General features: G+C 40.3%; 1 long non-coding RNA gene across 1 annotated transcript in view; it reads right to left on the bottom strand.

The window, feature by feature from the left end:
• Positions 1-21,380, bottom strand: part of LOC134548217 (uncharacterized) — a 45,620-nt gene extending 24,240 nt beyond the window's left edge. The window contains exon 1 of the long non-coding RNA XR_010079721.1: positions 20,602-21,380. This is a non-coding gene — a long non-coding RNA (uncharacterized LOC134548217). The remainder of the gene's footprint in view (positions 1-20,601) is intronic.
• Positions 21,381-26,634: the final 5,254 nt, after the last annotated feature.

The following is a 26,634-nucleotide window of genomic DNA, read 5'->3' as shown; positions in this document are numbered from 1 at the left end:
ATATGTTCTCCTCTAATAATTCACTCTGATATTCTCTGATTTTACAACATGGACAGTGTTTTGTACTGCACTCTATCAGGCAGTACATGATTCAAGGATAGTAAGCATGGACTTTGCTTTCCTTTTGCATCCACAAACTTACATTACTATAATTAAAAAAAACCTGAATAGTAAAATGTACACAATACATAAAAAGCAGAAAAAAAAATGAGACTATTTGTTGATAGAATGATAGGGAGTTGAGCCATACAAGCAAAAGGGTCTGATGAAATGAAACTTTGGTCATGTGAGCAATTCAGATCAAAATAAAACCAGCCTTTCCTTCTTTACTTCACTACTTCATGGAGAGCAATTAATGAGGCACAGTGTGCAAACATTCCTGAGTGTCATTCATCACCTGGCTAATCTGCCTGCCAACCTGCACAGCCATACCTTTCCACTAGAAATTTCCACTCTTCCTACTTTCCCTCTCTACCCTGACTAGATCCCTTGTTTAGGGGAGTGGATATCGTGGAATGAAGAAAAAAAATTAATAAGATAAGGAAATGAAGGAATAGCTTCCTTAACAGTGCAGATGTATAAATTTACATAATCAGTCAAGGTATGATCAATGACTTTTCAGATTACTTTTTCTGACACCATCACCACAAATATTAATCCTAATATTTTCATGTGGAGAAATTACTTCATCTTTTCTATTTTATAATTTCCTAATCCATTGTAGGTGTCATTTTTCAGATATACACAAGGACAGAAAACTTTTTATATTACTACTGGATCAGGAAAGAATACCATCAGCAGCATCAGAAAGAATCTTTGTGGACATTGGAGGAGGCTTTTCCTGAAGTATATGATATTGGCTGCTGTCTCTTAGAAAATGATATATTTTAATCTGACAACTTTTAAAAATCTCACTGATTTCTCTATGGTATGGTATCTTCACCATTTTTTTTTCTCCTTACCTTATGCCCAAACAGATTTTCTGAGAGAATAAATGGGAAATGGTTAATATTCAACTACAAATTCGGAAATACTCTCACACTTGAAGCATGTTGTATATGATAAAAGGTCTGAAAGGAATCAGAGGAGGTTCAGATGCACAAATGGTTATGTTAGTATACTCTCACACCTCAGAGAATCATTTGTTTATGTAGAATATCCCTTTATAGACATGTTTACTTCCATTCCATAGACATCTGGAAACATCCTACATTTCAGCATAGGAAATAAGTGAGTATTGCACACAATAGGAGAAAGAGAAGGATGATGAGCAGACTATCTCTAAGCACATGAGTTAATGCAGATAAACTATAGGAATCCAAATCAAGCAGAGCTCAATTTCTTATTCACTAATTAACATAAATACCCACTGCCACTGGAAGCTAGTGGCTTTCCCCAGAGTTGAGATACAACATTGTGAGACAGGTGCTCATGAAAGAGCAGGTAGAGGGCTGGGAATGTGGTCCTTAACCTGTTCAAAATGGAGAGGAGAGGAAAACAAGGATGACCTACCAGCACAGCAGGGCACTGATAGCACAATGAGTTTAAAGCTGGATTTGCTTTGATTTATCTCTCCTATGGCTCAGCCAATCAACCAGCAGTGCCTACATGCCAGAAATGACTTCTTTGTGTCCTGGGTGGAGTGCTTGGACCTCGCTTGCCCCAGTGCACACGTGGCTACACTTTGCCAGCAGCTTCCTGCAAGGCCCACAGCTGTTGAGGGACTCTTGAGCCCAGGTACTGCTGTTCACAGGGGCAGAGAAGGCAGCATGCAGTACTATTTCTCATCTGCCCTGCTGAACTCTGAACTGGCATTTACTCTTCCTTGTTTTGCAGAATATCACTCAGGCCTGTATAATACCTCACTTTATCCAAATATCTGACTATGTGGTTTCCTGTCACCTTTTTGTTAGCCTGAAGATTCTTCTTGCCTACATGTAAATGGGACTTGATGATCAATTAAGGATTAAACAAGTCTGATTGTAAATATATTTGTCAGGCAAGGCATTGCAGGACATTTTGGTGCCTCATAATCTGCAAAATCTCAGCAATTATTCGTCTTGAAATGTTGGACTACCTTGTTTCCAAAGCAATGTATCAAAAGAGAAAAAAAATCTCCTACTGATCATCACACAATAAGTGTAAAAAGATATATTAAGCTTGAATATTTGTGTTTAAGATCGAAGTAGATAAAACTCTTTTTAAAACTCTTATTAAAACTCTAATTCTGAGTTAATCCCTCAGGTGTGAAGAAAAAATTTGATGTGATCATGCAGCTGAACCTCACACCAACATCTTGTGATGATTCTTTGATGCTAATCCAACTGGAAGATATGATATGAAGTAGTAAAGAGGAAATGCCAGACACTGCATTGGAAAGTTTTAATTTCATATTATATTAGTTATAATTCTATGTCAAAGATTTGCTTTTAAAATGTATCTTCTAAACAGAGGTAACAGAGTTGATTTAAACTAGAGTCCTTTCTTACACTTTAGTGAAATTAAAAAATCCAGTTCATTTTTTTCTACTTTGTTCAGATGTTCCAGAAGCATCATTAAAAGTGAGAAATTTGAAAAAGCACATAGGTCCAATGGGATAAGTTTACAATCTCCTATTACTTAGATTACTTCTGTTCAATCTTTTCCATACTACAGGACTTTGGGGAGACATCTTCTTGGCTTGTTTACTGCCAAATAATAATTTAAAAAGACCCTCTATGGAAGGTTTGCCATCAAACTTGGCCTTTTGGCACACAGTAGAGGTCATCCAGCTTCAGTGCAGCATCATATGTTCAGGGGAGGCAGCCTACCAGTCGTGTCCTTGTTACTGACCTGTAGATGCTTCCAAGTCCCCAGGTCCAGATACCAACTTTTATATTGGTGTGGGTCAGATACCAAAAAGGATCCCAATACTCAAATTCCTCAGAAGGGAAAGTGAACATAGAAAATAGATCAGGGATCCTGTAGGTATTGCATGAATCTTACATCTCAGCCATAAGGGCAGAACAGCAACATAAAAAATCTTAGCTTGTCTCCCCTTATCCTCCAAAGGGACACTGGGATGAAACAGTTGTGCAGTTTTGAAGAGACCTCCCTGTTTGCCTCGGTTCCAGCATCTTGGTTCAGATTCCAGTGTGATTTTGGTGCACACAAGTTAAATTCCCCTCCGAGGAAACTAAAATGAAATTATCATTTCACAAGTGTTCCAGTGCTCCATGGAGACAGTGGGTTTTGAGCCAGGGTGTGGGCCACATTGCCACTAGGTGTTATATAAAATATCTGTGCTGTGAGGAGGCTCTTGACTCTTCCGCAGATCCCATAAAGCATCTCTTTTGACATTCAAATGAACAAGTGTCATCTCTGTCTTTCTATTTATCAACAACTGTTATGCCTCAGCTAGTTTTGCAAAGACATTTCATCTTCTACAGAGGCATCCCTGGGTTTACTACTTTTCCTTTTGGCTACCAGTCCAACCCTGCCACAGTTTCCATTCCCAGCTGGCAATCTTTGCATGTTGAAGTATCAGACACGTGCCCATTCTCCTGGAAGATTTATGGACACTTGATGAAATGACATGTTTTGTCAAACTGTGAGATGAAGAGGATGAAAACTTCTTGGGCAGTTGAATAACATAGTGGCAGTATCAGCAGGTCGCTAGCAGTGTAGCTTGAAATTTGAGAGGAGAAAGACTTTTTTTTTTCTCAAGGAAATAATCACACCATGAGGACAGGGGAAGGTCTCTGTCCATCACAGACATCTTTAAAAGTTCTGTGACTGAGAGTCCAGCTCAAAGTTTGCTGCTTGTTTGATCCTGCACAGCCCTGTGTCACAGTGCCACCAGGCCAGTACTGACCTACAGAGCCCACACCTAAACCTTGCAGGAGGCATGTGAGGACATCCAGAGGCACTTCTGCTTTGGCAGCTCCCACCATAACTTGCAATAATCGCCTTCTGTCCAGGGTAATTGGAGCATGGGTACAGTTTCATACTCATGTCTCCATGCTGGGAAGAGAAGGGGTGAATCGCTAGCAACTGTATTACAGGTGTGTATTTATAGCTGTGGTTTACCATATCAGTGATTTGACCACTTTGCAAAGTGTTCTTCAAGGTCTGAAATCTGCCAGAGTATTTTTTTCCTGTAGCAACTGTCTCTACATCCAAAACTTTTCATCCAATGCCACTCAGCAGGAGCATTTAGCTCATTCCAGACATCCAGGAAAGCTGTGAATAGAGCACTCTGTGGTGATTCTTCCTTTTTAGCTTACTGAAAACTGACTCTCTTGCATAGTCCCTTCTTGCAGGCACTGGATTATCACCTGAAGGTGTAGATATGGTACCATTCACAGTGACATTACTGCTCCCACTTCTGCCCTCAGTCACGAGACTGAAAGGCACGTGCTAGAAGGCTTCCCTGTATTTACAATACAAGGATGTTAACGGGTGGCAGCTGGCTACCAATCCTCTCCATCTTTCCTGCCCATTCCCTTAAAAGGGCCAGGATCTCAGGAGCAGGAAAAGAGACAACAGCAGCTCCTTCCCCTTTCTTCAGAGCTTCAAGCTCAGGTTCCTGGGAAGAGAATAAGGAGGAGAAAGGGACTTAGGAGGAACCTATACCAGCAGTGTCAGGTAGACAGCCTGGTGGAGAGAGAAAAAGCTCTGAACAGCAAAGTGACTGCTTGCCTCTATCCAACAGACAGTCACAAGCACTGTGTTGCCATTTTCATTTGGCCATGTTTACCAGTTTCAACCAACATTGTCTCCACTGAGCTGTGCTACAACTGACAAGTGGAGGGGATGGGGCTTTTTTCCCACTCCCTGCATCCCCTCCTGGTTTCTCTTTTTCTGTCCTGGCTCCTAGGTAGCTCTTTCTTGGCCATGTGGATTTTCCCACCACTTTCCTTACCAAACTAATCTCCTTCGAGGCGATGAGACCTGTCAGCTCAGAAGATGAAGTCACCTGTGATAACCCATTTCCCCTTGGATACCAGTATTTCACCTTGAGATAAAACTCAGAGTCGTCTATCATGTCCCATCTTTTTTATTCCATAGGATAAGGGCAAGGTGCCTGAGAAGGGGCTGTGGGTTGTGGGTATTGATGGCCCATCATAGCATGGGAAGGATGTAGTATCTCCTTGAACAACTGTGTCATTGTGGAACACTTGGCCCCTGAGTGTTCACGAGAAGGAGGACTCCAGCTTTAAGTGCCTCTGAAGCAAGGAACTGGGGCAATTTGTGAGGCTGGAAAGGCTCAGTCTCTGTGAATCAAACATATGAGGCAAAAGCCAAGGTGTAGAAAAGATGGGAGATTTTTTTCCTGACATTTGAAAGGAATGAAGGAGAAGTAAGATAGAGTTTTGTCTGACATGGGAGGAGAATCTTCCTGCCGAGGGGTCCCTTCCCACTGCTCAGGACCAGCTAGATCTACTAATGCAGCATTTATTGATTGTCCCAGCCCCGAGCAGCTTCAGCTAACAGAACCTTCACCAAGCTTCTCTCCCACCACTGTGTTGCTGCCAGCTCCCTGCAGTGCCACATGCAAGCAAAACACCCTCAAGGCCCTCTTCTCCTGTCAGATCTTTGTTAAGCTTCAAAAAACACACCCACACACCATCCTTTTCAGCCGAATCCCATGTATATTCTGGCTGCTACATCCCCCAGAGCAGCTACTCCAGGAAAGACCTGTGAGGGCAGGAGACTCATCTCAGGAGATTGAGGGTGTTTTCCTGAGACTTATTGAGTCAAAACACATACTGATACATAGAAAGAGTCATAGGAGGCAGAAAGCTAGAGAAGATTTACCTAGAGTAACCATCTTTGCTGAAAAGGAATAGTGTATTGAGTGACAATGCTGAGAAATTGAAGCTCAACACTAAGGCTACAGAAATCCACTGTAGCCTCTTTCAGAGGAAGAGGAGCACTAAGCAGATCTAAAAGACACATTGGGATTTTTTTTTTCTTATTAAACTTTATGATTTCCATTATGAAATTTAATTTCTGGAAAAGATGGGGACTTGCAAGCATCTGTTTTCAGATGTTCTCCATCCATGAAGGAACAGATAACATCCCTTGCAGGCATGTCACCATAGGTGTTTCTTGCAACAGATTGTGCAACAGAGTGCAACAGATTGTGCACAGTGTTTCTGAAGAAACTGTTCCTCAGCATTTCTGCCCAAAATCTGTTCTCTCACAATCCTGCAGGACACAGCAGGCAGCCATAATTTGGAGGGCACTGTCATCAAGGCTGCTTTGTGTGGCCCTCCGCCTTGCAGTGTGCTGCTGAAATGCATGACTTGCACACAGAGGAGGAGGCTGGCTGCAGGAAGGAGCATCCCCATATTTGACAGTGCAGTCCTTAGCACAGGCTCAGGATCCAGTCATGCACGCATGAGCAGCATTCCTACCTGGCCTGGGTGTCCTGAATGATCCTTGCTCACCTTGAAACATGGTGCCTGCACCCCGTGACCTGTATGGCCAGAGCTGCAGGAGGCATGAGTATCCTCATTCCTTCTGGCAAATTCATTCAAGGCATCTTGGCCTGCCTTTGGCCTGAACAAGTGGTAGCAATCCTTGCAGCTTAGGGGATCACAGCTTCCATGCGTTGGAAGCAGGGGGAAGAAGAAAGGCCCTGTCCCTCTCTCCCACAACACAAACAGTAATGCAGCCCCTGAATGGAAAAGGCCTCAGTGATTTTGCTTATGTCATTTATTTGCTCTGGATGTAGGAAGCAGCTAAGGAGAATGGTCTTGGAGAGCTTCACCACACCCTGCCTGTGGTGGACTTGTCCATCCCACGCTGATTAGCCACAGACCAGGCTTTGAAGTTTGTAAAGTTCCATAGGGTTACAGTTGCTTTTCTGAATGCAACTATTAGCTTGCAAATTACATGGCAGGACGGCAAGACTCTGAAGCCAGCTCACAGGAGAGATTCTTGATGGTGTCCAACTGCAGTGGAAAGTATCATACCTGTTGCTGGTCGTCCCAATGGTGATGAAGTCCCAGTAGTCTCTATTCAACATCAATCAAGCCTGAGCAAAATCATCAGACAGGAAATCTGAGCATGCTAGTGTCAGTTTGTGGTTGCTGTCCTTCTGGTGTACCTGCTGAAGCCACAGAATTCACCCTGAGACTACAGCACAGAGCAGCAAATGCTGTGCAGGCTGTGAGGAGGGAAGTGGACAGAGATGCAGGTGGTGACTTCCATAGCAAGGAACAGAGGTGATATTTTCATGTGTTTGATGTTAGATAGATAATACTAGGAGGAAACTGCTGTGAGTAGTGGCATTTATTTGCATGAGGCAGGCAGGCAGAATGGCACTCCCTAAAGAAACTCAAGATCCAGGAAGAAAAAGTCTGAAACACAGATTTCCTTTGGAAAACTTTGAATCACACATGCAGTAGAGGTATTCAACTGAAAGAACTCATATCTCAAGTGATATGACTCCAAAGTGCCTGTGAAGGATATAACACAAGAGTGTCATCAATGACTGCTTTTGCCTGCACGTCCAGTGGTATTACTGCAATTAATTTGCTAATGTAGCCACAGCATGACTCTATTCCATTAACATCAGGGAAGATCTAGTTAAGCTTTCAGGTATACCTGTATAAGATAAAGTAGGCTAGCAGTAAGTTATATTGGGAGAGTAGAAAGTTTCTAATCTTGCAGTGAGATCCTGTAACAGCTTTCCTGTGTGGCAGTGAAACAAAAACTATTGCTAGCTGGAGCTGGACAGGAGAAGAGGAATAAAGGTTGTGACTGACTGTAATATCATGAGACTGAATTATACAGCTCAGGCAGACTCCTTCAGATCCACCGTGCCATGTACAGCTGAGAAAACCCCAAAGCCCGTTTGGAGTCTTCCATCCTGGGCCATGGCAATGGAGGTACCTCAGAGAAGTGAGTATTTCCAGCATCCTTTGGCTGCCCAGGAAGACCAGGCCCAGGTCATAGACAGAATAATGAGCAGGAGGTCAAGGTAGGCTCTGGAAAATCCTTGTGTGCTCTGAAGTTGAGGTGATGCATGGATGCCACAAAGTGTCACTGCAACTCTGTTCCCTCTGCTAGCTCACCGTGCTGATAGACCAGGAAGGGGAGAACACAGCAGAAGCAGACAGCTCTGCTGTGTGGCTGTAATAACCAGCATGCCTTAGTAGCTGGCAGAAGCACAGTTTCAGGAGTGGAGTTTGATTAGTGGTTTGTGAAAGCAATTACCTGATACAGTTTATTTTTAGTTTCTCCTACCAGTGGGAAAATCTTCCACTGATTCTAAGAGATTTTAATGGAAAACTAGCATAACTGTGTGTATTGCAAAGAAAAACAAAGACTAAACATCCTCATATCTATGTTTATTAATTACCTTTTCCAAAATGTGATGACAAATTAAATGGATATAAACTATGAGTATCTTAACTGTGCATATTTTTAAAGCAAATAGTTCTCCATTTTCATTTATCTTTATTTCCTGTGGGTTGACAGAAGGAAAGATATCCACATTGGGGTAGATTTTCTTAACCTAGCAAGACCAGCTATAAGACTGCTGCCTTGCTTTGTGGATTTTGAATACAATGTTTAGTCTTCTCTTAGCCATTGTATTTTAGGTCATAGGACCTCTACCTGACTTATTTCAACACAACTTCTTACAAGCAGCACCTTAGCTATCTTCACTAACTAATACACTTGGCATCTGTCTGGATTCATTGAGTCAGAGAAAGAATACTGTATAATCCAAACCAATATTTGTATCTCTATGCATATATGACAGAGTTGCTGCTTGACAGGAAGCCTCCCAGTTATATTTCATTGTTTCTTTTGTTTTGTTTTGGGGTTTTTTTGTTTTTTGGGGGTTTGTTTTGTTTTTGCTGGTCCATGCACTGTAGAACCAGCTCTGTTCATATGCTCATTATTAACATCTTTGCAGTTTAAGCCTTTGGGTCTAATCTTGCAAAATCTTCCTACATAGCTCTTACTCAGAGCTATCTTATTTTTAAAAAATGAGAATATTTTCACTGGCAGATTGGTCCAAAGATTTTAAATTAGTTCTTTAAGATGGTTTCCTGTTAATTAGAGAGTGAAGAGCTCCATCTAGCTGTTTTGGGCTCAAAGATGGAGGCTGACATAAATTTATGCCAAAAGAACATAGAAGTATTGACAGAAGGACAGAACATGCCGAGTTCTGACATCTCATAACTCTATTTTCAAAAAAAATCACCTGTCTCCAGACAGACTTTATCAGCATTGTATTAATAATAAAATAATATCAAGACTAATAAACAAAGCTACTTTCAGAAGATATTTGGAGGCAAGGGGAACCTTTCCAACCACAAATGTACATAATTTGTTTTCATTTTAAGACATAATTATCCCCAGAAGAAAATGTACAATAAATTGAAGCAAAACAGTCCACAGCTCATTTTGTTTGCTGCCTTTTGTTGCATCATCTACTCTGCACTAATAAATAAACATCAACTGCACAGTGAATAGTTTTCAAATGATTCATCAGAAGTTATTAATTATTCATTATTATTTCTATTGCAGCAGTGTCTGAGGATCCCATTGGGGAACTGAAACAAACAAATAAGGGTAGAGCTGGTCTGTTTGTGTGGAGCCACGGCTGGAACTCATGCACACAAGCCCAATCTAACTTTAAACTCGCAGGAGTGATGTTACTGCGTAGCTATGGCAGCACAGCTCTCAGCCTGGGTTATGCAAACCATGGGAGAAGCTGAATAAATAACTGGAAGTGTGGCCTGCACTGCACCCCGTGCTGCCTCAGCTATTTGTCAGGCTGTATCCAAGGCAGCTGCTTCAAAGCATGTCCAGATACAGCCACACTGGCAGCTCTGACTGCAGCCACTCTGACAGGTGAGCAAGTCCACTGATCAGCTACTCGAGTGACTAAAGATGTTCTGGGTCTCCTCCATCCTGTCCCTGCTCTTTTTTCTGCTGATGGTCACCAACAGTGTCACAGAAGAAACTCTGCAGAAAACACAGGCTTTGCACTTGGCATCTTAACTCACTGCAATCAGCTGTTTAAGTGTAAACTGGAGCAGCCAGCCTGTGGGCCCATGTTCTGTTCTGCTCATCCTCTTTGGGGAAACACCTTCATGAAGACTTCTAGGGGTAGAAGTATCCAAAGCTACCCTGTAGCCTACCCCTAAGCTCCTCTGACAGAGACTTTCAAAACAGGGGATTTTTTCCTTGAAAAAAGGAAAGTAGAGTGGCCTTTACCAAAAACAGCCTTTGAAGGCAAAGCATATATTGTAGTCAACACAGAATGTTATTCTCAGAATTTGTAAGAAAACATTTGTGTAAATATTTTTAAAATATCATTGAATAAACTCTACTTTGAGCACCATCTGGGCTGACAGAAGCAATCCATCCCTATACCTTGCCAATAGCTGTTGATCAACCTCAAAGAAAATAAATATGCATCTATCATTGTCAAAGTGTTCCAGAGCATTAAGAGTGGCAGTCACTCTTTTCCCCCAGGTATTTATAAACACACACACAAATGGCTGCCATCAATGCAGCTGTTGTAGTTAGTCAAAAAACAGGATACTTGTGAATGCAAATGTTGCAGCATTGAGACATAAGAAAATACAGGTAGTACAAGGGGAAGCTACACTCAAATAGGTGATTCTGCCCCTCAACTCCACTCTCATGAGACACCACCTGAAGTACTGCATGCAGCTCTGCAGTCCCCAGCACAGGCAGGACACTGACCTGGAGGAATGAATCCAGAGGAGGCCCATCAAGATGATTACATAGATGGAATGTCTCTCCTATAAGCAAAGACTAACACAAATGGGCTTTTTCAGCCTGGAAAAGAGAAGACTCTGGGGTGACCTTATAGCAGCCTTCCAGTACCTAAAGAAGGTCTACAGCAAAACTGAAGATGGACTGTTTACAGACATGTAGTGATGGGACGAGGGGGAATGGCTTCAAACTGAAAGAATGGCTGTTAGGTAAGATATTAGGAAGAAAATCTTTACTATGAGGGTGAACCACAATAACAGGTTGCCCAGAGAAGCTGTGGATGAACACCTAAAAGTGTTCAGGTTGAAAGGGTCTCTGAACTACCTGTTGGGGGGAACTAGATGATCTTTAGGGTTTCTTCCTACCCAAATAATTTTACCATTTTATGAAGTTCCTCATAGCACAGGAAGGCAGAGATGGCAGGGATTAGTCATCTGCTAACAAGAAACGTTTTTATAGAAGAGAGTTTTCTAAGCTTCAACACAGTAAGATGAATTTTAGGTTTGTGAAGAACCTGAGGGTCACAGCTGAAAGATGATGAGTGATTGAGAGATATTGTCTGTCTTCTGCAACACAAAGCTCAGCCTCAGAAACTTTATGGGAGGACTGAGATTGGTCTAGTGATTTGGTTAATTTGCCTCTGAAAAAACACCAGAATGATCAAATCTCATGCTGCTGCTCGATGTACTCTATGTGTATTACAGAAAATTCAGTCTTCAAAGCAGCCACTCTCTATTCTAAAAAACAAGTAAATTGAACTTTGCTCCTCAAGTAGATTTCCAACAATACAACTACCGTATACTCCCTTTAGCATATAAATGATCTACTTTTCTTTCTCACAAGTGGCAACCATCTGAGATTGAGAACCATGATAAAAAAGGGATAATAAAGTGTTGCTTAAACCCTTAAGGAAGATTTTAAGAACTTTTAGAGCCTTCTAATTAGTCACTCTGTAGGGAAATAATAACTTCATTACACCCTCTGTCCTAGCCATTTCTCCATCCAGTGGAAGTACAGTGCAATCTGGTTTTGTGTACAATGTCATAGACAAAGCTTTACATAAAGTTTTACATAAAAGAGTTTTCTGTTTATTCTTGAAGCATCTAAAGGAATGAAAATGTACACAGGGATCATATAAATATTACTGTCACTTCAGAAAAGGTTTGAAATTTCTGAGAAGTATTTGGTAGTTTGTATGTGAATTCTCCCTTGGTGGTATTCATATGCTTCATGTGGGCCAGAAGAAACAGAATTTAAATCATAAAAGAAACATCCTGGCTTATATGAGGTCGGTTTCCATGGCATCTGGATGCCACAGGGATAAATTATATCCACTTTGGTGCTTTCTAATATACATTCAGAACAGCACCAGTGTTGTTCTTGTTCCCATATATGTCCTGTTTGAAGTGTGAATGGTGACACTGCAAGGAATGTTGCAATTGTTCCCCCTCCCTGCCCTCAAAAATTGCAGCTGGGAGAAGGCTACTTGTCATACAAAACATGCCTGTACAATACTTAGAGGCCTCTTTCCATGTGCAAGTTTTACGCTAGTGAAAGTTTATTAAGCTTTTTCAAGTAAAGAAGCTGCCTTTGCTGAGCAAAACCAGTTATTTCTTATTTTCTGAAGTCATTTACTCCTTGGCTGTGTTACTGAAGTATTTTAGTTGAAACTGTTTCTAGGTAGTGGGGTTTGCTCGGGTACATGTTTCTATTCTGACCAGTACACAAGCAAAATAATTTCCTTCTGAATACTCGTTTTACTAATTTCCCCTGCCACACATGTTTTGCCATTGATTTCTAAGTTCTGTCTTGTCACACAGTTTTTTCCAGAGCTCCTTTACATATGGAAGAAACTATTTAAAAGAAACTGTGGATATAATTTTAAACACCTTGCCAATTTCCCTTAGATTAGTGTAAGGAAATCTATAAACTGTAGGTAAGCCTATGAACTGAGGACTTACAGACTGGTACTAGCCTCCATTGTTAGAGCTATTTCTGAACAAACTGTATTGACCTTCATTAGTGTTGTGCAGTATCTGGCAGGGATTTCAACCTCTAGTCTGGATGAAATGCATCTTTGCATGCAGTTGCCTTTAAAAGCAGATAGCCAGCACTGAAGGGTGGAACTCTATACAGTGTTTCTTGCAAAATTAGCAAAGTATCTTTATAAAATGAAGGATCAAAAATAACATGGAGAAAAGTAGCAAATTTATATCTTTAAATTGGGATGATTAGAGTCGTGCAATATTCCATGACAATTCTAAATCTTGAGGATCTCTTGTAAAAAGTTTGGCTTTTTGGAACCCATTTTCATCTTCCATTACATTACTGTTTTTATAAGGACACAAAGCTTAATACCCTTCTGCCTCATCCAAAGAGTTGTATGGAAATGCAATAAAGTCTTTAGAGGTCAGTATCCTTTGAAGAAGGCATTATGCCCACACAAAAAGCATGTTTAGTTCAAAGGGAGCCCTTTGGCTTCATGACAGTGATATAAGGGACTTATGCCCTACATGGATCACAGAGCAGATGGAGGTTGTGTGAGTCATGCTTATACACACCTGGGATTTTTAGAGGGCCCAGAAATGCAAGGTAGAACAAGGGATGTGGCAGATGGATGCAAGGTCTAAAAAACAGAAGAAAATTTGGGGTTTATTTTAACCTTTTAGCAGTTACAGACTCAGGCTTATCAGTCTGCAGTATATTACTGAACAGTTGCTAAATCCTTTTTTCATGAGATCCTTAACAAAATATCTGTGCAATACAAAGATTATTCTTGTCAAGAACTCAGCTCTGCCCCACTGTCTTTTAGGTAGTCTCTAAAAGGACACATCCATTAACTAAGATACAATCCCTTCAAAATCTTTCATCAGCATTTTACCTCCAGTCCTGCAAAATATTGCTTCCTCCTGTGGGGCCAGAGTAGGTGATGCTTTAAATGAGCACACCACAGTCTGGACACAGCTAAGACATCCAAGGGGTTTTTGGTGAAGTTTTTTGTCTTGTATTCTGGGATGAGTACAGCTTGTTCATCTGTCTTCCTCAAAATTCACAGTCCCAAACATTTCCCTTACCTTTGTTTCAAAACTAGAGGAGGTGAAGTCATATCTTCCCAGAAGTAGCAAGAGGTGGAGAGGGCAATGTCAACCTTGTCCCCTCCCAGCCAGCTGCTGTGGCTTTCTGCCTGGCTCATAGGCATTTGAACCCCTTCCAATCTGAGGTTGCTGAGGAGAAGGGCCAGGTGCCTGGCATGATCTAATGGTCTGACCCAAATACATGCATCAAAAGGTGAAGTACACAACCTCTAAGTCCTTTTGAGGTCTCAGTGTAAGAGTCTGAGAAGTACTGTTTGATCAGTGTCTTAATAATTTCTGTATTCTTCTGCAGAATCTAAAGTTATATCCTGAATTTCAGATAGCAAAGAACTGAGATGTCCAAATTACCCTCCAAATATTAGCAGGCTGTTGAGAACAGGAGGCCATGCCAGTTGCCACTATAACTTCTTGGACTGATTTTGTAGTGTGTAATGTCTTGTCAGCTTCATGCTGGCTGTTCCTGAAGGATGGACCCAGTTTGCCACAAAGGCAATATATCAAAACAGACGTGATATTTGAAACAATGATAAAACATTATCTACTTTGCCCCTTTCCTTCTGAGATGCCAGCTCTGGTCTGTCTGACTGTAACTTATCCTGACATATATTAACTTTATGTCTGGTAAAAGAGCTCAGAGGTACAACCCATGGTGCATGAATGATTGAATGGAATGGATTGGGTTGGAAGGGGTCTTAAACATCATTCACTTCCAACACCCACTGACATGGGCAAGGACACCTTCCACTAGACGAGATAGCTCGAATTCCCACTCAACCTGGCCTTGAGCACTTGCAAGGATGGGAAAAATATTTTTTCCTTGAAGAAAGGATGGCAGGTGGGAAAGCACCAAGATTAGCAGGGAAAATTATGAGCAATGTCTGTAAGGCCTTAAGAGGGAAGAAGAAAATGTGCTTCAGTCAAATAGCCCAGACTCATGTCCTCTTTATCACTGATCTTGCTGGAGAACTACTGACAGGTGCTGCTCAGTCAAAAGAGATAGCCAGATTCACATACACACCTTGAAAAGATCTTTACTAATTTAGTTATTTTTACTAAAATGGTTTTGCAGTGTCGACCTAAGCCACTCTGGTATGTGACTAGAACGACAGCACAAAGAAATGGCATGCTCCCATTGCATGCAACAACATGGGAAGGTAACCTTTTCCACTGGTGCCCTTTGATCTGGAAAATGACATCTGTCTCCAGGATATCTTGATTGCCTGGAAAGGTAGCAAAGATACTATAACAGTCCAGGATGTGAAGTAATGTAATCCAGAAACAAGGAATTTTCAAAAGATTTCCTAGTTCAACCCTTTCATTCCTTCCACTACCCCCCTTCCAATATTTCTTGGCCAATGTTTTTCTAACCTGCTCTTTCAAATCTCCAGATGATCAAATTTCCAGCACTCTTCCAGGGCTTGTCTGGCTGTACCATTACAGTGTATTTCCTAGTGTCTCATCTATCTCTCACTTAGCACAATTTAAGATCACTTCTTCTTGCTTTATTGGCCATCAGCCTGGAAATAGATATGAAGAGCTGCTTATTAGATATATGAAAACTGTTAAAAGTTTCACCCTCTCTCTTCTCCTCTCTAGACTAAACAACCTCCGTACCTTCAATCTTTTCATATGGGTTATGTTTTCTGGACCTCTACTCATTTCTGTTACTTTCCTCCTCCTCCTCTTTCCAACTGGTTCACATCTTTCCAGAAGTGGAGTGCCAAAAAATGACCTTCCAATATCTGACGTTCAGACTTGTTTGTATGAATAACATAAATTTGAATGACAAGCAGTGTTTGAACCTAGTAAGTCAGTAAAATGTGCAGCATGACACAAAAGTGGTTCAAAACTGGAAACGGAAACTATGAGCTCGATTTTAGTTTTAGCAATACAGAAGTTTCTGTTGCACGTCTGGAATACTGTTATGTGTGTGTGTAGGTATATATATATATTTTTAAATATATACAAGTATCCTTTTCTAGTAATTAATGCCAACACTGAGACCATAGCTGTTGTTGTTCTTCCTGTAACTGATCTGGATCTACAACTAAATATTTGAAAAGATGAAAGATTAACTTCCCAGCAGTGAAATCTTTGGCAGATTTCCCTGATTGTTCACATATGTAATTATATTCAAAAGGACAGTTTCCATTACTGCTGTCTGAAAGAAATCGACTCTAAGCTATCATGCAATCTTCCTCCCAATTAGCTTACTTTTTACCGCTGAAGGAAAAAACCACCTCAATTAAGTAACTGTTCAGTATTTGTGGGTCCTTTTTTAACTACAGTGTCATTTTTTTTCAAATTAGGAATCATATTAATTGTCAAATTACAAAGTTTCTTCTTCCTAACTTTAGGAAGCAATGATTCTGTGTGAATGGTCAAGGAATACCAGAAAGGACACATAGCCATCACTTCATCTGCTATTATGCTTGCCACTATCAAAAAAGTAAAAACATAATGAGAGTGCAGAACTATGTGTACTTTTCCTTTCGCACATAGTGGGTGGAAATTCCCCACTACAAAATCACTGAAACTACATCAGGCTGTAACAGTTTGTTCCTTTCATGGTTTGTTTTATAAAATTCTCATTGCTACGTGTGTGCTGCTTATAGAATGTCAATCCTGTTTGTGGAAGAGTGCTGTTTATGTAATGAATACAGTTTCTGCTTGTATCATTTTGGTTTTGTGGAATAAATTGCTATTCAATAATGTTTTATAGATCTGTAATAGCTACTCAACCTTGAAAGGCTCTTAATGCTATGGCTGGAATCCACAGTGCAGTGCCAACTTCAGATATACGATCTATCATTAACTGATTCTCAAGAGCCAGTTTGCTAGCAAGAGGGAAAATTAGAAAGCAAGTTTGCTTTCTGAACACTCCACCACTGGGCAGCAGACGTTGCAGGCCTACCCTGAAAACCAGTGCAAGTGGTCTATAGCAATCCCTTGGATCACAGAGCCATTGGGTTGGAAAAGACCCGTGAGATCATTGAGTGCAGCCGATAACCCAGCACTGCAAGGCCACCACTAAACCATATCCTTGAGACAGTACCTCTGAAATGCTGTGAGGCACCAGACACCTACCTCTACACCCACAGTTTCATTGAAAATCCACACAGACCCCAAGCTGATACTATATAGAAAAGTCACTGCAAACAGGTTCTGGGTGGAAAACAGATGAACAAGATTTTGGGAGAAAGAGGTATAAAGAGAAGAGCCTTCAGTGCCAGATTTACTGCTTAGATTCTTTTTCCTTGAAGAAAGTCAATAATATTTGTAAAATCATTATTCTTAAGCAAAAATGCAGATCCTAAGTTTTTACTGACAGAAACATTTCCAATCTGCTCATGAAGTAATTCAAATCTGGGCTGGAAACTTCAAGTAATTAAGGTATCTAATCAGAACTACAGCTTATACTTACAGATAATATAAAAATTTTGTTATGATTCTACAGATTATAAAAGGTAAAATGGTTATCAACAATGTAAATTGAAGGAATAAGTGTGGAAATTATATTTCAGGTGAGATCAATTCTATTTCAGGTGAGATAAATTTTTCATATGTGTATAACTCACTCATAACTGATCTTCCTTAATGGAAGAACAAAAAAACCTTCTTTTTTTGTTTAAATTGCTTCAGACCTTATTTTAAGGATGCAATCCAAGATAAACTCTTCTGATTTTTTAATGTATTTCACTACTTTTACTTTTTAAATACTTCACCCAAATTCATTATCAGAATTCTTCAGGGCAGAGGGAGGGAAACAAACATTTCAAGGCAAATGAAGATGAAGATAATATGGAAAAAAGAGAAACATCAACCCTTTTGATATGTACTTGGATTGTGTTAATCATCTTCATTTTGTGAGGTAAAAAATTGAAACTGAAATCCAAGTGGATAAAATTCATCCAGAAGAAAAAGGAGGTGCCATTTATGTGTTAAATTCCTGCCGTTATTGTCCTTGCAGTTGTCAGATGCTGTAAAGGAACTCCAGTTCCAGATGTCAACCTGAGAATAATGGTGCTCAAGCTGTCATAGATGAAGTCAGTATTTTTATTTATTTGATTACAATCTTGATCACTAAGGTTTAGCTCAGATTTTCTTGTGTTCACCATAGCTCCTATGTGGCTTCAGCTGTGGGAAGTGAACATGAGTGGAGGCTGAGGATTGACATGTGTTAACTATTCAAATAGCTGTTTGCAAAATGCATCTGCTACTCCACTGATTTTGTACCTTTGTCCCTTATATGTGTATACTACACTTTGGTAAGCACAGAGCTCTTAGCAACAACAAAATCTAAAGCCATGAATGAAGCTATTCATTCCAAGTGGCAGTTTGGATATGCCAAGACAAACCTTGCAGTTCTGCTTCCAACAGACTTTTCCTGAATAGATATATCTATTATGGAAAACCACCAGTCACTTTCTCCTCCATCTCAAAAGAAATGTCAGGTACAGCTGTTCAGATATTAATACTTCTTAAAAATATATAAAATCTAGGGAAATAATTGACTTAGACTTGAAAAATAAGTAGGCCTCATTCAAATCTCAAGTTCCTGAGAAAATGCCAAGAATTAAGGGGGCAGGAAAAAGCCATTGAGAGAATTCTGCAAGTCCACTGTGGTCAGTGTGACTTCAAAAGCCTATTTGAAAGCTTTTGATGAAGGATTAGACCAGTGGAGAAGGAGATGGTGAACAGGGATGTGGATTGTCATAGCTCTTTCTTGCCCTCACTGAGACTGTGATCATTACTGTTGTTTTCAGTCTTCAAATAATTATTCCAAAATAACTTTATTAATCTTTTTATTTCCTCCATTAAGGATATATTAATTGTGAGAGATTATAACACAGCATTTATCCTCTCACAAAAACAAAAACAAAAACAAAAACAAAAACAAAAACAAAAACAAAAACAAAAACAAAAACAAAAACAAAAACAAAAACAAAAACAAAAACAAAAACAAAAACAAAAACAAAACAAAACACAAACACAAACACAAACACAAACACAAACAAACAAACAAAACCAAAACGAAAACCAAAACCAAAAACAAAAACAAAAACAAAAACAAAAAGCCCCACGAACATCACAGCTGTGTGGTCATTACATTCTAATCCAGTGTCTCCATGCCATATTTTCCACAGATACTGGTAACTGAACTGATTCCTGAACAGTACAGCTCCACCTGGGAGCAGGAACTAGCAGCACAGATGCCATACATGGCATACAGGCAAGTTGCTGAGTGGCTTGCAACAAGGCAGGGATGGGGGTTTGTGTCCATGGCACTGAGACAGCAGCTCCCAGGTACTACAAGAGAGGAGAAGTGACTGGCTTTCAGTGAGAATTCCAGAGAAAGCTGAAGTGTTTTTTACATGCTGTGGACCTCTGGTGTGAGAGAAATGTCTGACTTTTGATTTGCCATCTCAAGGTTCCCAGCCAGGTCCTAGAACATGGTGCCATTCTCAGCCATTTCACAAAGACAGCAGAACAGGACTTCTAAAAGCATCCGGACATTTCCATGAGCAGTACCATGACGGATATCCACCCACATTGCACACAAGACAATTTGATTTTGGTGGTTTCATGTGCAGATGAGAGTCAAATAGCCACATGTATGGAGGTGGAAACTAGACACAAAGCCTCATGACAGCAACTGCACCTTAGAAAATACGGAGCCCAGATTATGCAGAGTACTTCTAAATGAGTTCTTGCAATGTAAGCTGGAATAATTTAAGAGGTTATTATTCTCAGCTGTCTGCCCACACAGCCAGGAGTTACTGCCCAAAAGCTAAGTCTTATTGCAGTTCCAGTGAATACACCAGGCTATGACCTCTGCAGCTGAGAGAAGGGTATATCACCCTTTCTGCTGCCTCTGCTGCTGGGGTAATAATATCTGGCAGAAAAATGGAGCAGGTATTTTAAATCACTCCTGCAGGAATAACCCAAGTTCATCTTAAGGTACTTTCTGTAAGGCCAAACCAGAAGACCAATGTCCTTAGTTATTTGCTGCCCTATACCTCTATTTGTGGAGCTTTTGCAAAATTCAGAACATAACAGTTCATCCAGTAAAGTCTTTAACACTACATAGATAGTATTAACATGGGAGATAAAATTCATATCTTCTGTAATTATCCAGGAAAGGAAAAGTAGGTAACAATAGATGAATCACTTATCAGGCATGAAAGAGAAATCTCATTTTCTAGAGAGCCTCCCAGCTTTCACATTCCTCTGGAACATTCAACACATCTCACTTTTCAACAAAAAGGTTTTAAATAAAGAAATGCTCTAAACTAGAGCCAGAACCTCAGGAGATCCAGCAGGCTTAGCATAGGTCCCATTTACATGCCCCTGATTGTATCGAGTTCTTTAGTTCAGGCTTCTTATCTCTGTTAGTATAACTGCAAATTAGCACAATGTGTTCTTTAACCAACCATGTCAGCAGACCCCACATTGCTTGCCAAATAATTATCTTCAAACTTCAAAGTCACCCTGGGAGGCTTTTATGTATAGCAATGTATCTTTTCAAAATAAAACTTTGTATGTTCTGAATCTAAGCAATGATTAAACACCAGCTGATAGAGTTAAAGAATGTCCTCATGCGAATGTACATACCAAAATAACCCACTTTGCTCAAGCAGGGTGATGCCTAGACAAAACTGAGATGGGAACAGGTAGGAGACATGTGATGAAGGAACAGTGTGTAATTTATTGCAAAAACCCCCACGTGAGCAGGAGCACACAGGCATCTTACCAACTGCAGAGAAGAAGCACTGAAGGTGACAATTTGTGCTGAGGATGTGCTCCTGACATGAAGCCCACGGGGTGTTGCTGGAAGGTACTCCCAACAGTGATTTCTCCGTCCAATTCCTTTCACATTCATGGCAATAATGATCTCGTAGCAGTTTGTCCTGCTACCAGAAACATCCTGAATAATGACTAACCCTTGGTGACAAGCAGGACAACAGAACAAAGTCTGCAGCATGAGTAAGATCTGTGCTCCCCAGGCCTGTTACACAGAACTGGCTCACCAGTTGCCTTTGCTTAGGTAAATGTCGTATGTGCTAAATAAAGGCTGTGACTAACTGATTTCTACTGGGAACAAATGAGGAAAAACAATTGTTTTGTTGTTGTTTTTATTTGTAATACATCCAATTACTGTAGAGTAGCAACAGTTGCCAGGACAAGCTGTTCCAGTTTCATTTCCAGTGCCAGGGAAACAGACCATTTTAAGGAGTGGCTCATATGGGCAAAGACACAGAAATACACAAAAAGCTGAAGTGTCTATATACAGTAAAGCATGTTTAAGAAAGCTGGCAAGCTACTTGGATCAAAAGCTTCTGAGTGAGGCTGCTGAGGTGAATTATTACAGATTTATTGTAGTTCTAAAGTTGCAAACAACATTTGAAAGCCTTGCAGAACTTAGGGAACTTATCTTGAGGGGTTCTCTACAGAGATTTACCTTGTTCTATTCACAGTTAAAATGTTAGAGTTTGCAGATCTACCCTGAATTTTCTCTGGCCATGGCCTAATAATTACTTTCCTAACCACAAAAAATAGGAGATTGTTTCATGTATAGGATTCAGCTGGAAAGATACAGAGCTTGGCCAGACCAGCTTCTTAACTCTGTAAAGCAATGGGAAAATTCCCACAAAAGAAGGAGTTGTGGTGCTACATCCTATTTTTCCACTGACTTTTGGTCTTTTTTTTGGATTTTGTTTCATACAGAACCTCTGTGCAGGAACCAGGAACCACACAATACTGTCCTTTTACTCTAGATGAAAAGAAGTGGTTTCTATTTCAGTGTGCTCTTAGAAGAAGCATTTTAACCATAGCTAGATATGTGTTTAGCGTAATAATCATGAATGTGTATTAATTATGAATAATATTAGATAATTAATCTGAATAATATTAGAAGGTTAATTAATCCTTCTAATAATTAATATTAGAAGGATTTCATTGCTTCTTGAGTTCGTAGCGGTCTCAGGCCAAGTTTCTCCTTTGCTCAGGTTTGAAAAATTATTCAGGCAAACTTACACTGCTAAAGTAGGCAACTGTATATTTTTCTCAGTAACCTTTTAGAGTCAGCAGAAGTTGAATGCATTTGCCAGGGTATAATTCTTTGAAAAACAGCCACAGATGATTAGCAGTATTGTCAGCTCCAAGCATCTCAGAAACCAGTCTCTCTTCATCCTTTCAGCTACAAATCCCCCACCCTTCTGGCTCCTTGATGTCTGTTTGGCATGAAGACAAGTGCCCTTACACAAGGGAAAGACAGACAAAACCAATGAAATGAAATTGCCTCATGAAAATTTGTTGTGTGTATATCTCTTTTTGGGGAAGTATTTCTGTTCCACTGGGAATTAAAGTGTATTTGCTGTACATTCTTCTCTATAAATAATGTTTATTGCTTAGACTACATCTTCTGTGAGACACTACATGGTCCCCTATTAGCAAGAGACAAGATTGCATCAGTGAGACTGCAGTTCAGTTCACAAAAAGTAACTACACACAAAGAAAGAAAATCCAGAACAGCTTAACTATAACTTTTACAGCTCATAACAGAATATCTAAACTGAAACTTGTGATTAGTTCTTAGCTTAAACCAAATCAGCTCAAACCAAGAATTTCTTGTGCAATTCTTTTCTTGAAAACCCAGGTTTCCATTAGTAGCAATTTTAACAATGTACAGCTAGTCATCCATCTGACCCTCTAAGTCTTTTTTCTGAATTAGATAAATTCTTTGCAGTGAGTATTTATGTCCTTTTTGTTCTGTGAAGTTCTCAGAACATTAACAGCTTCCATAACAAATACTCTACCTTTAGATGAATAAGTGTAAATATCTAGAATTCTGAACAGAAGAACAGAAAAAGCCCTTCAACAAGACAGAACAATTCCTTCTTTCACATGTTGACATATGCCAGCTAATCAGCCACATGGGACACTGAACACTGCAGGAGACACAGATGGCAGTTTGGGGCTGATAGTCCTACAGCAATGGAACAGTACACTGTTTGTTGGCAGAATATATTTGCCATTTTTGTGCTGATGTCTGTGGAGTAATCATAGCAGTTCTCGGTCTTGGTAGTTACAGCTTCTCTCAGAACAGATTCTTAGGAACTAATTTATTTTTACTTTCTTTAAAGTTCAGCTTCGTGGTAACAAAAAATAAATACACTACAGTTGCGTAGGATGTGATGGAAAGATCTGAGTACACTTCAACTTATGGATCCATGCAGGTTCTTTGGCTACATCCTAACTATTTTGCAAAGAAGTGTACCATTTACTTTCCTTGCCCTTTTATCTGAAGACCATGCAAAGGACAGGACACTCGGGGTAGATGTCCTACTGTCCAAATATGACACCAGATTAGATCATCATCACACCAGGCTGCAGGTTAAGCTATGACATGCACCAATGCACACTACCTATTAATTTTTTGATAGCATAGCAAAATAATCGTGAGCCCTTACTTCAGTATTTGGGTACAAATCTCTAATCTCTCTCCTTCATGAATGAACCACTCTCTAACTATTCAGGGTCTCCACAGAAGGGGTCTATCTTATACTGAAACTGTCATCTCTACATCACCTTTTTTTAATGTATTGGAACTTATTTTTTAAATTATCGCAGTGCTGGCACCATCCTGAAGCTCTGTTGGTGACTTGGCACCCCTGCCAATTGGTCATCATCACTCTGACAGGGGAAACTGGGAGAAACCAGCTCTAAGTTCATTGTTGTGCAGGTTTCAGGTGCTGATCTTATTCATGTCAGGCACAGGAGAAAACAGGAAAACCTACACTGCCTGGAAACATCCCTTCAAGATTTCACATTCATTTCAGAGCTAAAGAATGCCTGAAAAAATTCTCTTCAGCCAGACATCCTTCTCATGCTTGTTTTTGAACTTCAGGGCACTTTCACAGGTTATGACTCTCCTGGAAAACTGAGCTGGACCATAGACCAAGCACACTGTTGTTAGGTTCCCACTCATAGTTTAGGTCCTCCCAGCCAGTATCCAAGCATGATTCATGGGAAAATGTAGATGGAGGCCTGCTGCTAGTAGAATCAATGGAAAAGAATGGCTTATTTGATTGGGAGGAGAAAGAGAAATGTTACCATTTCATTGACAGTAGCTCAGTGGGCCAGAGAACACAGTTTGCTCTTTTTTGTTTTAGTGGGATCCTTCAATCCAGAACTGAAAAAAAATTTGATGAGAAGTAATGTCTTTACCATTTTGTTCTAGGTGTACTAACAAGGTGCTGCATAATACTTTCAGGAAGATGGGCATACAGGTTGCCTGTTAGCTTGCTCCCAAACATAACAATCCTTTTGTTTCCTGGTCCGGACTCCTAGAAAGAGAGCGCTTCCCTTGCAAGCCCCAAACTGCTCCTGTCCCCAGGCCAGAGCATGCATCACTCCCTTTAATACCACGTCATACTTCTCTGCCAGGCTTCTCCCTTCTGGAAATGCTTCTTTTCACAATCTCTTTCCATCACACCCCTGATATCCTTCCAGACCTTCTCTCATTTCCTGGCTATTCTCGCCAAGCCTCCATTCCTCTTTACCTCGTCTCGCATCCTTTCAATCCTTTTATCTGGCTTCTCTTTTATTATTCTGGTGGACAGATTATTCCAAAACCCCATGATGCCAACAATCTCCTTCTGAGACTGCATTGCCCAAAATTTCCTGTTATTAAATCCTCAATGAGAGGGCTCATAACAGCAGTTCTTAAGAGCTAGCATGCTCAAGTTTGATCACAATCTTTGATTGCATTGTCACTGTAAGACTGGCACGTGTACCCTAGAAAGGAAGAAGCAGATCCCTTTCTGCAGGACATTTTATGTTTAACAGCACTTGACAGAGGAAATCAAGGCACCAAAGCCAGACCTAGCACAAATCTGTTGCAGTGCTCATAAAAAGAAGAAAAGGTGTTAAAGCTGTTTCAGTGAGGTGTTTTTATGGAATGTTTGTTCCTGCAGCATGGAAAGCAAGCTAGTTTTCATGGATCCCTAAGCCATGAAAGGTTACCTGACTCCTCCCATCAGAACCCATAACCACATAAACAAGTTTTGATTAGGTATCCAAAGCCTTGGAAAGTAGCGTGGTGAAATACACTGAATTTGATGAACAGAAACAATTTTAAATATGAGATAAACAGGTGCAAACACTGCAGAAGTTTCACCTGCTCATACAGGTTTTGAATTAAACACTTCTTATGGAACACCTCATAGGACAGCAGATAAGTCACTCAGGCAATAGATTAAATTTAAATCCATATTTGAAGACAGGACAACAAGACAAAAGATATTTGCAAATTGTTTGTTGCTACTGGGAATGTGCAAGAGAGGACAATCCTGAAATGTTATTAGCAGAGACATAATTTTTAGGCTTCATAAGCATATAGAGGGAAAAAATTACTTCTCAGGATCTGAAAAAATCCTGTGTCTAGAGTAAAAACATCATTAATAATGAATTTTGTATTCTTACTGGTGCAGAGGAAAGAGATAGAAGTATGTACTCCAGAGCTATCAGCCATTTAAAATTTCCAAGGGAAATGCAGGCACTTACAATAGTACATCACATGCCTGTTAAGCATGCAACTGCCTTTCAAATTCCAGAGGCCAAATATATTAGTGAAATGTCATATGCTTATGGATCCTGTTACCTTTATTCAGCACCTCACTCTTCCCACCTCCCTGCCTCCGTCACTACTTAGTTTGTACAGTACATCCAGCACACAGACCTCATTTCCCACTGGTGCTGAAAACAACTTGGAACACAATTAGCCTTGTCAAGTCCTTCACTGGTATGCCATATAGGGCTGCCAGCTTTCCAAGCAATTCAATAATCCCCAGAGCACTGCCGCAGGGTCTGTGATTAACAGAGGTGTTTGCGTGTCTGAAAGTGTACCAGCCTAAAAATAGAAGTAATTTTCTTAGCATCCTGTGATGCTGGGTTTGTTCTTTTCTCTTTCTTTTAATTTGTCAGATTTACAAATGAAGTGTGTTTGCTTAATTCCTTCAACTGATACAGAACATCAACAACAAAAGAGCAACTTCCCAGTTCAGTGGTGGTAGAGGAAAACAAACCCCAAATGAAATATTTTCTGTTGCAGGCCAAAATTTAAAAAAACCACCCAAGAATGCTAGCAAACTGGTCTCTGCAGCACCAAGCACAATTCCAGACTGGGTGTCCAAAGGAAGGGATCAAAGAGAGTGCTCAGTATCCCCCACAGATGTTTTTGGTTTGAAGGGGAGGGTCTGCAGTTACATAGGGACAGGTGAGAGGCATAAACAAGTACCAGGAGTGTTTCTAAGCTCCTGGTGTAATGAGACAATAGGTAGATTCATATTTATTTCTCTTTTAGTGGGTCATGTGTGATAAGGATCTCTGGAATAAAACAGTGTAAAGAAATATTACTCAGGGATGTCCTGGACGACTGGCATCATTAAAAGAACACATTTTTTGGTACTTTTTTATGAAGGTTAGTTTGCAAAAGGCTAGGGACAGAGCCATTCTTCCTCATACCTCTTCTAAGGCAACACATCTCTTGGAAGTCACAAACATAGGCCCTGCTGCTCAGCAAGAGGAGAAGCAAATGAGTTCAACTCCTAGAGACTTGATTATTTCCACTGCTTGTCTGCTATTTCAAAACGTTCCCATCTGCCCTTGCAATGGCAAATAATATCTAGAAGTGCTAGCCCTGGATTGAGTGGACAAAATCCAGCCATGGCACTAAGCCTTGGGCTGAGTATTTGTTATGGAACTTCTTTTTCTTTGCAGCAGA

This window comes from Prinia subflava, chromosome 3 (genome assembly GCF_021018805.1).
Source record: "Prinia subflava isolate CZ2003 ecotype Zambia chromosome 3, Cam_Psub_1.2, whole genome shotgun sequence".
Taxonomy (NCBI): domain Eukaryota; kingdom Metazoa; phylum Chordata; class Aves; order Passeriformes; family Cisticolidae; genus Prinia; species Prinia subflava.
The sequence above is the reverse complement of the archived record's forward strand: the minus strand, read 5'-3'. Positions and strand labels throughout refer to the sequence as shown.